The sequence below is a fragment of the Clupea harengus genome, chromosome 25 (assembly GCF_900700415.2).
Source record: "Clupea harengus chromosome 25, Ch_v2.0.2, whole genome shotgun sequence".
Classification (NCBI taxonomy): Eukaryota; Metazoa; Chordata; class Actinopteri; order Clupeiformes; family Clupeidae; genus Clupea; species Clupea harengus.
In genome coordinates this window covers 9678008-9690764 of record NC_045176.1, presented here as the reverse complement: position 1 = coordinate 9690764, position 12757 = coordinate 9678008, and positions in this window count along the sequence as shown.

The following is a 12757-nucleotide window of genomic DNA, read 5'->3' as shown; positions in this document are numbered from 1 at the left end:
TTAAAATCTTTCGAGGGCCAGCAGACCTTGATGAGACAATCAGCCAAAGTGTGCGAGCTAGCTTTAAAAGCCTCTTATCAAGTTGCATTACGTTTCGCTCAGACCAAACAGCCATACATAATTGCGGAAAGTTTAATATTGCCAGCAGCTATATGTGCAAAACAATGTTTGGGAAGGATGAGTACGTAAAAAAACTGAAAAGCATCGCAATGCTATTGATGAATTGGCAGCTGATGTGAGGGCACTACTAGTCGCAAAACTCCCAAAGGCAGATTATTTTGCACTACAATTAGTTGAATCCACCGATGTGTCAAACGACGCTCAGCTTTTAGCTTTTTTGTGATTTGTCGACCAAAATGAGATGCAGGAGGAATTTCTATTCTGTAAGCAGCTGCCTGGACGTAAAACAAGTTCAGAGATTTTCAAAGTGATCGACAATTATTTTCCGTGAACATGATATAGCCTGGCCAAAATGTGTCGCGATGTGCACAGACGGTGCAAGAGCCATGTATGACGCACTGCATGCTTCATAGGGAGAATTTTGTTGCCAAAGACATGAGTGATGAATTCTCAAACGTCAGATCTCTCACTAGGTATGAGATATTTCATCCATACTTAAGCTTCTCAAGCTACTCAATTCTTTGTCCCTCCCTAATTTAATACAGAGTGATGGCTAACTGTAAGGTAGAAAACATTTCAATAATAAACAGAATAAATTGAAACGAGTTGTGTGTCACAGATGATTTGCAATTATGTTCAAACATATGTAGGGGAGTGTGTGTGTGAGTGACAGACACTTAGTTCCAAATAAAACATATGAATATCAGGCCCAAATTTGGGGGGGGGGTCCCTGCTCAGTGTCTCTTTCTGCCAAGGGGTCCTTGGGCTGAAAAAGGTTGAAGACCCCTGGTCTAGACATTTGACGCCACGTTAAAGTCAAAGATCATCTCTGCCTTTTCTATATAAAGCTAAAAGTTATATTACCACTGCCGATCTGCTCAATGTCCATTACAGTGCCCTGAGTCTCATACAGAAGAACATGCAGCCATTGGTCTGTGACAACCTGAGGGAAGAGCTGAAGTTGGTTATAATTAATGGTCTGAAAACTTTGTGCGGGGAAAAGTCCCAGGATAGCGAGAGGAGTAATCACAAATCACCTGAATTAATCTGTGGCCTACTTGGTAGCTCTCAAAGGGGCCTGAGCATAACCCATCCCTAGCTGAGTGAATGGCACAACAGAGACTGGAAGTGGCTGCACGGGGAATAGGCCAACCTTCAGCTTGAATAGCTATAGATGATTTACAGTACCCCGGCCTATGCACATACCATCCTGGGCAGTAAAAAACTCGACAATTTGAGCGAGGGCTATGATTCTCCTCAGAAACACCCAACTGAGCAAACTATCTCTGTCTCAATACGGACTCATAGGCCACCACTCCAGTGTATTCATGTCCATCAGTGTTGTCATTGCTTATCCATATAGACATCTGTCTGGACTAGAGTCTGCCTGTAGTGCATGAGAGCGATGATTGGCAGCTGATCAACATTTCTGAGCCCACAATACTCTACATGCAAAAATAATCCAGCAGCATATTTTCATGCTGAAGCTTGGCAGGACAGATGCACTGAAGTGTATGTAAAGAGCAGGAACTATAATCCTGACAGATGTATCCCAGGGTAAGCATAACTTGCATAACTTACTGCTGTATGATTTTCAGTGTACATTGTTGAATGCAGATTACTTTAAGACCTTCAGAAAGTCCTTTTAGTCAGTAGAACCATTTACTGGATGCTTACACAAAATTATACAGCCAAACCCATTAGGGAGGGGCTTTGAACCACTGGATGGCCTCTTCTTAGTTCTGTGTTCAAGATGGAAGGCTGTTGATTACAGCGGGCAAGGTTAGATGTGAACCTTCTGAGGTGAAAGATCATATGAGCTGTTAAAATGCACTTTAACCAACAACAAACCTATTAAACATTCCTGGGGCCAGCATGCCTCTCAATTTAAAAATGAATAAAATAAAAATGAATAAAATAAAATGATTGAAATAAAAATGTAAGCTCCTGTTTTGAGCTGTATGTAAGCACTTGCAAGTAGCATCATCTGAACACAAGTAGGTTAACATGACACAATTACTTTTAAAAAGTTATACATGAGTGCACCTCATGAGAGCCCCTGCACCACTTTAATAAATATTTATATTTCGATTACATTTAACGTTTTAGATTTAGATTGTATTTGGACAACTGAAACTTTGCTACTTTTACTGACATTAGAGCTGAAAGATCTATTTTCCAATGGTGATACAATGTAAAACATTTGCTTCAGCGCCTAACACAGACTAGATATGTCAGCATGAAAGAGATCATTTCAGTCACCAAAACTGACCACACCCACGATGCATTGTTCACCCAAACATTTTGTATAACTTAGCATTAACATTTAGTAGTGTGTGCTATCACTTAACAGGCAGTTTTCTGTAAGCCAAAAAGCTATCTGAATCTGTTATGATCCCTGATATACTATATGAGCACAGGCAACTTTTTTTTTTTTCTCAACAAAGTATAACTGCACGTCCTGCAGACCTCAAATCAAATCTTTACCTCACCCCACACTATTAGCATGATGCAGGATAACAGTTCCCAAGATTACAGTACATGTCAGATCAAAGTTACGTGGGGAAGTCCAGCCCTGTCTGCTCCCAGACAGGAACTCCTACAGGATACATATCTACATTTCCTGCTCCCTTTGATGGCAGAACACTGAGATCTTTCACCTCAGAAGGTTCACATCTAACCTCGCCGCTGTAATCAACAGCCTTCCATCTTGAGCACAGAACCAAGAGATATCAGCCTTCAACATCAAAAGAGCCTGCCTAAGGTTTAATGCATTGATCTGGGTGCAAGTAATAACCCAAACAATTCCTCTTTCTTACTCAACAGCATCCATGACCAGCATCCACATTTATAATATACTAAGTACTAATATGTTTCCAAACATCACCTACAACTAGACTAGACGCAAGCCTCATATTTAAATTGTGGACCCCACTTTTGGTTAAACTTTGCCACCAATTCATTACTGAAATTCTATTTATTATTTGGAGGTGGTGATTTTCCATTACTGAGACTTTCACTACTATATTCTACACAAGGTACAAATGACCATTTTGATATTAAAACAGCAAAATCTACCTGAAAAATTAAACTGGAAAATAGTCCTGCCACTTACTCCTGCTTGCGTCAATGTGTCACCTTGTTTTAAATCACACACTGTTTCTAATAATTCGAGGCAAGCATGGAGTCAAAGTCCTGACATTTTTCTTTTCACTGTTTCAAAACCACACTCCACATATCCTTCATAATATTATCAATTTCACTGCAGGAATCTTATCGTCTCATACATGCAAAGTAGATGGTATTCCGTTTTTGTAATGATACTCATTATAGTACAATACTGGCTGGCAAATTAATCTGATAAAGAGAACTGATAAGCAGATCCCCCATTTATTCCTTGTTCCCACAGAAGTGTAATCATTCTTGGCTTTCTTTTTAATCCTGGGTACTTTTCCCAGTGAGTTGCCCCAAGTTCCAACCATTATTGCAGAGAAATGAATGTTTTTGATATGTAAATCATTCAATTAATTAGACACATCCCTTGGTTCTCCTTCAAAAAGGGGTCGGTTGGACTTGTTCCTACATTTGATTCCACCCCCAGCCCAAACTGTCTTCACACTGATATTATGTGTTTGTTTGTTGTAGTGATCGAGGATTGTTGTTGATTTCTCACCCGTGTTTTCCAGGGTGGGTTGCTTTGGTTCGAGTTTATTAGTGACTGTTCTGCTTCACGAGTCCTTGAAAAAGCAATAATATTCAAATGTGCCATTTCTACGGGCAGAACATGATGTGCCACACGAGGGGCTCCCCCAGACATTCACCGACTGTCTGCAGTCTTCTGGCAAACAGTTCCCCGTCAATAAGACTGGAGAGCTGGAATAAACAAGGACTTATCAGGACAGTGCAGCACCAGACCTGACCCGCTCTTATGTAAGACCCTGTGAGGCCCTATGTGGAGACCCACCAGTTTTGACGTTAGCAGGAGACAAGCATTCACTTCTTGGTCATTAATTTCCCTGTCAGACCTGGCTCTGAACTGGGTAATTAATGTGGATTACTCTAGATGCAGGTAATGCAGCTGTTTTGCCCAGGTCTATTTTATGCTGACAAAGTCAAAGTGGTCAGTACAATATCTGTTTAAAAGATGTTTGATCGAAAGGAGGGGTAGCCACAATAAATTATTCCTACTGATTTCCTGGATTAAATACATTTTCATTTAATGCATATGATGCATTTAATGCATATGATGCTTAAGGAAGTAAATTAACTTAATGAAATTATGTGGATTAAAGGATATGACTGCACAACATCAAACTGTGAGTACAATCATTGTTCTGCATTTAAGCTACTGCTTCAAATGAGTAAAAGGTCTAACCATTCCCAATGTGTCTCTTTATATTGAAGAACACCTCCACAAACATGCCAGTGAAACAATCGCTAGCAAAAGCTTTTTTCTGCCCTTTGTTTTTGTCACATTTGAAGCAGAGCACAAGCTGGCATTCTTGGCTCATAAGTACAGAGTTCATCTCTGAGTGCCAAGAGAGACACTGGGTGCAGTAACACATGAAATGGAAATCGGTGGAACACTTTCTTTCAACTCGCTGGCAGACACAGTCTTGCTTGCTGGGAGTGGATTAACATCACAGTTTTCAAGGGGTGGTGGTCTTGGTTCTTAAAACTTCTGTAGATGGAACAACAGGAATCCTCTTTTCAAGAGATTGTAACAATGTCATGTAACAATGAAATTAACGATGTATTTGTCAATATATGTTATGTATTTCCCTGTCCGTGCTATTGGGTTAGGTATTTCTCACTTGTCTCTCACTCATTACTATGCTGTTCATCTCAGTTCAAATCAATTCAATTCAATTGTATTTATATAACATTCACATGAACCCCCCTGGAGCAAGCACAATGGCGACAGGGACAAGGAAAAACGTCCTGTTAACGAGAAGAAACCTTGAGCAGAACCACGGCACATAAGTGGGGACCCATCTGCTTGAGGTTGGCCGGGTAGAGATAGGAAGGGGGGAGGGGGGTCGTGTGAGAGAAGGGGAAGGGAAACAACAACTAGTAAATGTACACAGCATATACGTGGGAGGTGTACATATTACATACAAACATCATATGGTATATATATGATACATACACACGAGCTTAGTGGGTATACAGTGTGCTCATAGGGTTACTGATACAAGGGTAGGAAGGGTAGGAACAGAAAAATATGTCAGGGTGGCAATTATATACATTGCTGGAAAATGCTAGCATAGAGTATGGGGTAGAATAAGTGTATGGCAGTATGGTGGGTGTGGGGACATGTGGGCCAAGGGTACATACAAGTAGATGGTAGGATAGCAGGTGGAGAGACTATAGCAGCATCCCACAGTGAAGATAGTCTAGACTAGGAGGGGAAGAAAGAAACAGAGTGAGTGGGTAGAGTTCGGCTGCCAATATGCGTAGATGTACTTGATGGATATGGTGATGAGGAGCAATGTTTCCTGATGATAAGGAGATACATTTAGGTAAGCAATTAGCAGTAGGCAATATGGCCACTTTATCAGTATCAATACAAGCATTAGTAATAGGATATAGAAGGAGAGGGAGAGACAGAAGCTGCCTGGCCATGTGTATGGGAATTTGATTTTCATTTAGTTTTGATGAGTTATGTTTAGTTATGGTTGGCTGGCATGGTGCATGTGGATTGTAGTTAGGATAGCAAGGGTGGCAGGATACACAACAGTGCCCAACTGGCTGGTGACAGCCGCAACACGCACCGTATGCTGTCCCCAGGATCAGTAAAAGCACTCCTTCACAGTTTTATATTACAATCAGAAACATGGCAGATTAATTCATACACGAGGATGAGCATGCTAGCATACATGTGGTAAATGTACTGTACACAATACATACAAACACAACATGGTATACATGATACATGCAAAATTGATAGTGGATAAGGTGGGGGGGAGGGGGGGGTAGAACAGCTGGGTATACAGTGTGCTCATAAGGTTATTATTACAGGGGTAGATTTTCATATACTATTGTCATGTTTGATTTTTATTTAAAAATAAAATAAATATTAGTACATTTCTACCTCAGTAGTACTTCCGTAATAAGTAAACTAATAAACAGTAATACTTAAATTGATATTTAATATATTCAGATAAAGTATACTACCTCAGAAATATATAGAAGTGTTTTATTCGTTACTTAATGTGCTTTGAATGCTTTGAATACAGCCTAAATAAAATGTTAGTGGATTTTCTTAGTCCTATACTATTGTCAACTTAATTTTTTGCGGATTTCCAAAGCATCCAGAGCTCTCTTTTTACGAATTTTAGTTATACAAGGATAGCAAGGGTAGCAGGATACTCAACAGTGCACAACTGGCTGGGAGTTATGTTTAGTTATATCGGCTGGCTTGGTGCATGGGAATTTTAGTTATAATTTTATGACATATGAAATGTGCTATATAAATAAACTTGACTTACACAAGCATAGTAAGGGTATCAGGATACAACAACAGCCGCAAAACGTGCTGCATGTTGTACCTGGGATCCGTAAAGGCCCACCTACTAGAGGATGGATACCCGACCCGAGCCCGTCGGAACCCGACGGGTCGGGCCGGGTTCGGACAAATATCTAGAAATTATAATCGGGCTCGGGTAGGGCTCGGACACATCAGCGCGACAAGGCATTGAACATTCCATATTTCAAATATCTTAATAAATTGTGAAGTCAATGTGTCTGCCTCACAAAATGCAGAAGTTCGTTTTTGAGAATAAAATAAATCACATTTAGGATAACAGCCTTCTTCCCGTGGCGGGAATTTGTTTATGTCCTAGCTGTGACAACACCATTAGAGGGGGCAAAATGGCATCACGGTCATCTGGAGAGTTTAAAACGATACTAAACGAAGGGAAATCTACTGTACAGAGATATTTCTGCTTAGTAGTCAATGCGGATTCTAATTAGGCTGTTGGATATGTCCAATGTAAGAAGTGTGAAGTTTTAATGAAATATGATGCAATCCTCTTTCTCCACAACAACATGGATTAAACCTCGATGGTTGGACTATGTAGATAGTTTTATAACAAACGTTGGAGTGCAAGAAAAAAAAGATCTTCAATGGTAAGACTTGTCTGTTGTGCCTCCTTTGGTGTATAACGTGAGTTTTATTCAGGCATAGCGTGTGTAATGTGTAGGCTATTTCATTCCGTTTGTTAACCTTTCCTGCTGTCTGTCTCTGACCGTAGGCTAGTTGGAGATTGCAGGGGAGACTCAATGCTCAATGCTTAGTTCAATTCTCCAGGGCCGAAGTATTACATGTTCTTAACTTCGGGGTTAATTCCCGTTCCTTTCCGTCTGCTGCTGGTTAGTAAATAAATGCCCACTGTATTCTTTCTGAGGAAGTATTCTTCACACACCGGTTAACATTGTTACAGCACATACGGTTTTTAGCTTCTGTCGCTAGCTACATCCAAACTATTCATAAGCGTCACCGTTCTCTCCCTCTAGCTCTACCACACCAACCCTGTTCCTGCTCTTAAAGAAGCCGCACCATTTTACAACACGTTCTTGCAATGTGAATCATTTAATTTAAACATGCTTATTGGCCTTCCTGTGCATGCTTGTGCGTTTGACAGTGCTTGTTTGTGTGAGCGAGCATTTATCTGTTGATGCCCGAGTTTAATAAAGCCAGGGTATTCATAAAAAACGTACATAAATGTGGCATTAGTATGAACAGTTGAGACATTGATTCCGTCGGGCTCGGGTCGGGTTCGGACGAAATATTTTAATGGCTGTCGGACTCAGGCCGGGCTCGGGCACTACTCTGTGGGACGCGGGTCGGGCTCGGACAGAAAAATTTGGCCCGATCCATGCTCTACCTCCTACACAGTACAGTGCTGTCTGTGGCCCATTCCTGCTAAACACAACAACATGGCTGACAAGAAGTATGAAGAATGTTGCAACAGGTGACAGGTTGTTGATTCATTATTCATAAATATGGGATGCACTTAAGAGGAATGTCTTTCGTCTAGATTTAAAGATGGAAAGGGTGTCCAGTTCTCAGATGGAAGCAGGAAGATTGTTCCACAGAAGGGGGGCTCAATAGCAGAAGGCTTTGCCTCCTATTGTGCTATTTTGAATTACAAGGAGACCTGCACTCTGGAAACGAGGTGGTCTTGGTTGGCAGTGGGGGACAAATAATTCCTTAAGGTAATTTGTAGCTAAGCTGTTTAGGGTTTTGTATGTTAGAAGGAGTACTTTGAAATCAATTCTACTTTTGACAGGGAGCCAGTGCAGAGAGACAAGTCCAGGTGAGATATGCTCATATTTTTTTTGTACTAGGAAGTATGCGAGCAGAAGCGTTCTGTATAAGCACGTTGATTAGTTTTTCTGCATCTTGGAGGGATAGGACTTCTTCTATTCCGATCTGTTTTATGTGTGAGTCAAGTCGGGGGTCTTGGTTGATAATTACACAGAGATTTTTGGTGCTAGTGTTGGATGTTAATGATATGCCATTGAGTGTGGGTAGATAAAGTAATTCTCAATAATTCAGGGCCTACAAGCATAACCTCTGTCTTTCTTCCATGCTTTTACATCTTTCAGGCAAATTTCTTTGGCTTCTCAGGGCAAAGTGAATGATTTCATGAACCTGCATCAAAGACAAGAGGGAGGATTTCTGAGGACAACACAAAGAGGCAGCTTTTGTATTCTTGTACAGGCTCAAGATTACTTAGCCTTTGATGGACTTGGAATTTAAAACCAATTTGCTCCCCATAATGAGAATCTCCATTAGAGGCTCCGGACTAATTGAGAGAAAGTGAGGGAGGGGAGGAAAGAGCTGGCGTAGTCTGTGTCTGAGTGGAGGGGGCGGGTGGTGGACACAGTCACATTTGCACATTAATTACCAGGCAGGTGCTGGCAGTCTCTTTTAATGGGCTGAGAGAAAGGTCAAGAGGGTTTTAGACATCATTTTCCCCCACATCAGATCCTTTTTTTTTCTCTCTCGGATTTCACAGTTTCACTTTCCCCATTAAAATATATCAGCATCATATTAATAGGTTAATTGACTGATCGCTTGGGAAAGTTTGTAATCAGGATTTTTATTTTTTTCATTTTTTTCATTTTCCTCAAAGCAAAGCCAATTACTCTACAATGGAGGCTGTTGTATGGTTAAGATAAAAACAACTCAGAGTTCTTCATGACAGTTTAAACACATTTAATATACTGTAACCTCTCCACAATGAAGTGCACACATTTTTTTGCATTGATGAAGTATGGAGCTGCTACTGCAGTCTGTTCGGTAACTTTGCAAAAAGTCCCTGAAGCAATGTAGTCCCCCCTCGCCTTTCTCTCACTGTATTTTATGCATATCAATGTTAGTGTGAACAAGATGGGACCGCAGCACCCCTTTAATGTTTTTGTGCTTAGTCAACTTTTTGTTAGACAATCCCTGGGAACAGGGGCCCTATTGTGAAATTGCAGAAGGCCAAGTCAATGTTGGAGAGCACAGCATTTAATATGACACATGGCAGCAATTATTTGATGCATTTTCCCATTATTAATTATTAAAGTGCGGTCCCGTCGCTTCTGAGATGCCGATCCATCAAAACAAAAGAAAACTCCCCGCACAGCCAGAGGGAAATTAAAGTCTTTTGTTGCCGTTGAGCAATAACTCTCGAGGTAAATGTATTGCCCCCTTCCGCACACACCAGCTCACTTTGCTCAGTTTCAATTTTTTTATCCTGGCATCAGCATTTCTATTTAGCTTTATTTTAGCAGTAGGAATCCATTTAATAGACAGGAAGTATTTTTTAAATTGCAGGGGGGGGGGGGGGGATAACAATGACAGTCGAATGACTGTCTTTTGGTTTGAAAGCTCTTTGAAAGGCAGATGAATGCTTTGTGTGTGCCTCTGGAGAAGCCTGACAACCGTGTGGGCTGCTGCTTCTTCCCCCTCTTCCTTCCACGTTCATTCTTATTTCCATACAATATGTAATAGCTCCATCCTGACACCTGCAATTACATCTGAAAGTGTCCTAGCCCCACCGCAACAATGTCTGACTTGTATCTGCTGTGTAAGGCACTCTGCTTATTTGTAAGTCTGCTTCTACTTGGAACGGAATGCATTTAGAATCGGCCGTGGCCCATCAGCTACTCACGTGAACAACTTGGCTATGGATTTGTATTCATTCAGCATTGACATAAAGTGTATTTAAAATGCTGACGTGGGAAATGTGAATGTCACAGCACTGACCATTTAACATTTCAAGGATATTGTACAGGGTGAACAACAGAAGCCCCCGTATACTGGCATGTTTCTCCACTATGTTAATATCAAAGCCTCATCCAGATGTTTAATGTGACATTTTAAAGTGTTCATTAGTCATTAGCAGGATATGCAAGATGCCATAAAGCTGTCACGTCTCCACGAGGCGTGGGCTTTATCGCTGCCACTGGCAATGATCACCACCTACTTTTGATCAGGCAGCAGTGACGAATCAACACATGATTTTCTTTTTACGTCCCTTATAAAACAGACAGTGCTTCACTAACTAATTCAATTGAAAGTGTTTAAGTTTACGGTACATGAAATGGGTCCAGTAGATCTTTTAGATTTAATCATGTAACTTCAACATCATAGTGTTACGCAGGTTTGAAAAGCAGACACGCGGAGCGACATCTTTATCGCTGCCACTGACAACGATCGCCACCTACCCTTGATCAGGCAGCAGTGACGACGCCGCTTACCAGTTCAGAACAGAAATGGAAGCTGAGCTGGAGGCGAAGGTCTGGGCTTGGGAGTTTGGGATTCCCCAAAATCTTGAGAAAAGCGCAGAGGAAAACCTTTATCTCAGTGTGGCTGCACCAACCGCAGAAGAGCCCCTTTCCCAAGTACCAGGCTTAGACATTTCTGCAGGGTCTGTGGACTGGGTGGGGGGGGGGCGGTCAGGCTGGAGAGACAGACGGGGGGAAGACAAAAAGAGAGGAGTGTATTAAAATGTTATCTGCCTGCCACAATAATCCTCTGGAGTGCTAAAGCGATCTCACATTGTAATGCAACTCTGAGAATGGTGTGATCAACCCCGGCTCTCTGTATTTGTGTTTGGGGCTGTGAGTCTCTCTGAAAAGGCAGCTTGAACTCTTGGGAGGACTGAGGAATGCAAGGCCTTCTGGATAGAGCTTTTTTTTTGTCAGACTGCTCCACTGTAAACTAATCTGTACATACAAATGTGACAGACTTATGTTTTGTCTTGATAAGGTTTGCATAAAGGCAGAGGTTGAATGCAATCCTATCAATGTGTTCATGCTGTATTCAGAGGAAAAAGCAATGGGATTGGAGGCGAATGAATGAAGTAGTATAGAGGATGACAGTAAATGATACCATACTGGCAGTTAGAATGAGTCTTGTGAAACGAATGTAACTATCCAGGAACTTTTATTTTTCCATAAACAGATGACATTGGAGAGTGGGTAATACGTTGTACCTGAATATATGGAGCAGGCTGTCTATGTATGTGATGTGGAGTAATGGGCATGGAAGCGATGCTAAGCACTGCTTAAAATGGCTTTGAAATTAAAGCATGGCTCCATATTATTAATCTCTGTGACTTTTATTGGATGCCCTCTCATTAGAGACAAAGTAATCAGTCCAAGACACTCTCACCGTCACTGTCATCCATTTATGCATTGCTTTTTATGTATCTATTATACTGAAAGCTATTGATGGTTATTATGTCAGTATAGCTTTATTCTTACCTTTGGTTTTTTTTTTGAGAGAAGAGTAGCATAGGAAACATATTGTCGGTAGTAATTATAGTGTACTGAGCATTTGACTAATTGCTTAATATATGAACCTAAATGAAAGACACAGAATGTTTGGCATGGCTGGAAGCTAAGATCTAATGGAAATCTCAAGCAGTACAGCAAAAAATGAATGGTTATGGCAACTCCAAATAAAGGTAAACATGTATTGATACACAATGCCTATATATAAATAAAACAACAATATAAAAAAAACCGAGTGATTTAAAAGAAATATGCAGTATATAACAGCTGTGAACACACCATCATATAACAACTGATTTACATTTAGTTACAGTGCAAACTGATGAGTGAAATGGGCTGAGGTTATGCAACCGTTTTCAGCCTTCTCACCTTCTCCTCATTCACACCACCACCCCCCCCACCCCCCACCCCCGTCATCGCTCAGGATGAAATCCTCTGTTTGATGCTGAGGAACCAGAGGAACTTGACAGGGAAATATTTGCAAGTTGACAGGCCTATGAAGCAGGCATTAATTTAGTGATCTAAATAAAAACAAAAGGGCCTTGCAAGACGGGCAGGGGAACAAGAAGACATTCAGCTGGCTTGTCAGATTGTCCACTGGGAGATCCAGCTCAGTGAACCCGAAGTCATGCCAACAGAAAAATGACCCCCTGATTTCAGCTTGTCTAACCTGAAAGCTCACAAACAACAAAGAATGCCCTGTGGGATAGGTACACCATTCCTCATCCTACGAAACAATTTCTTACTTTTCTGCTCACTCAGAGAGGAGACAAGTGGAAAGAACAGAGTTTGAGGCCATGGGTAGGAGAGACAGAATGAGAAGAGACATGAAAAGTGGCTG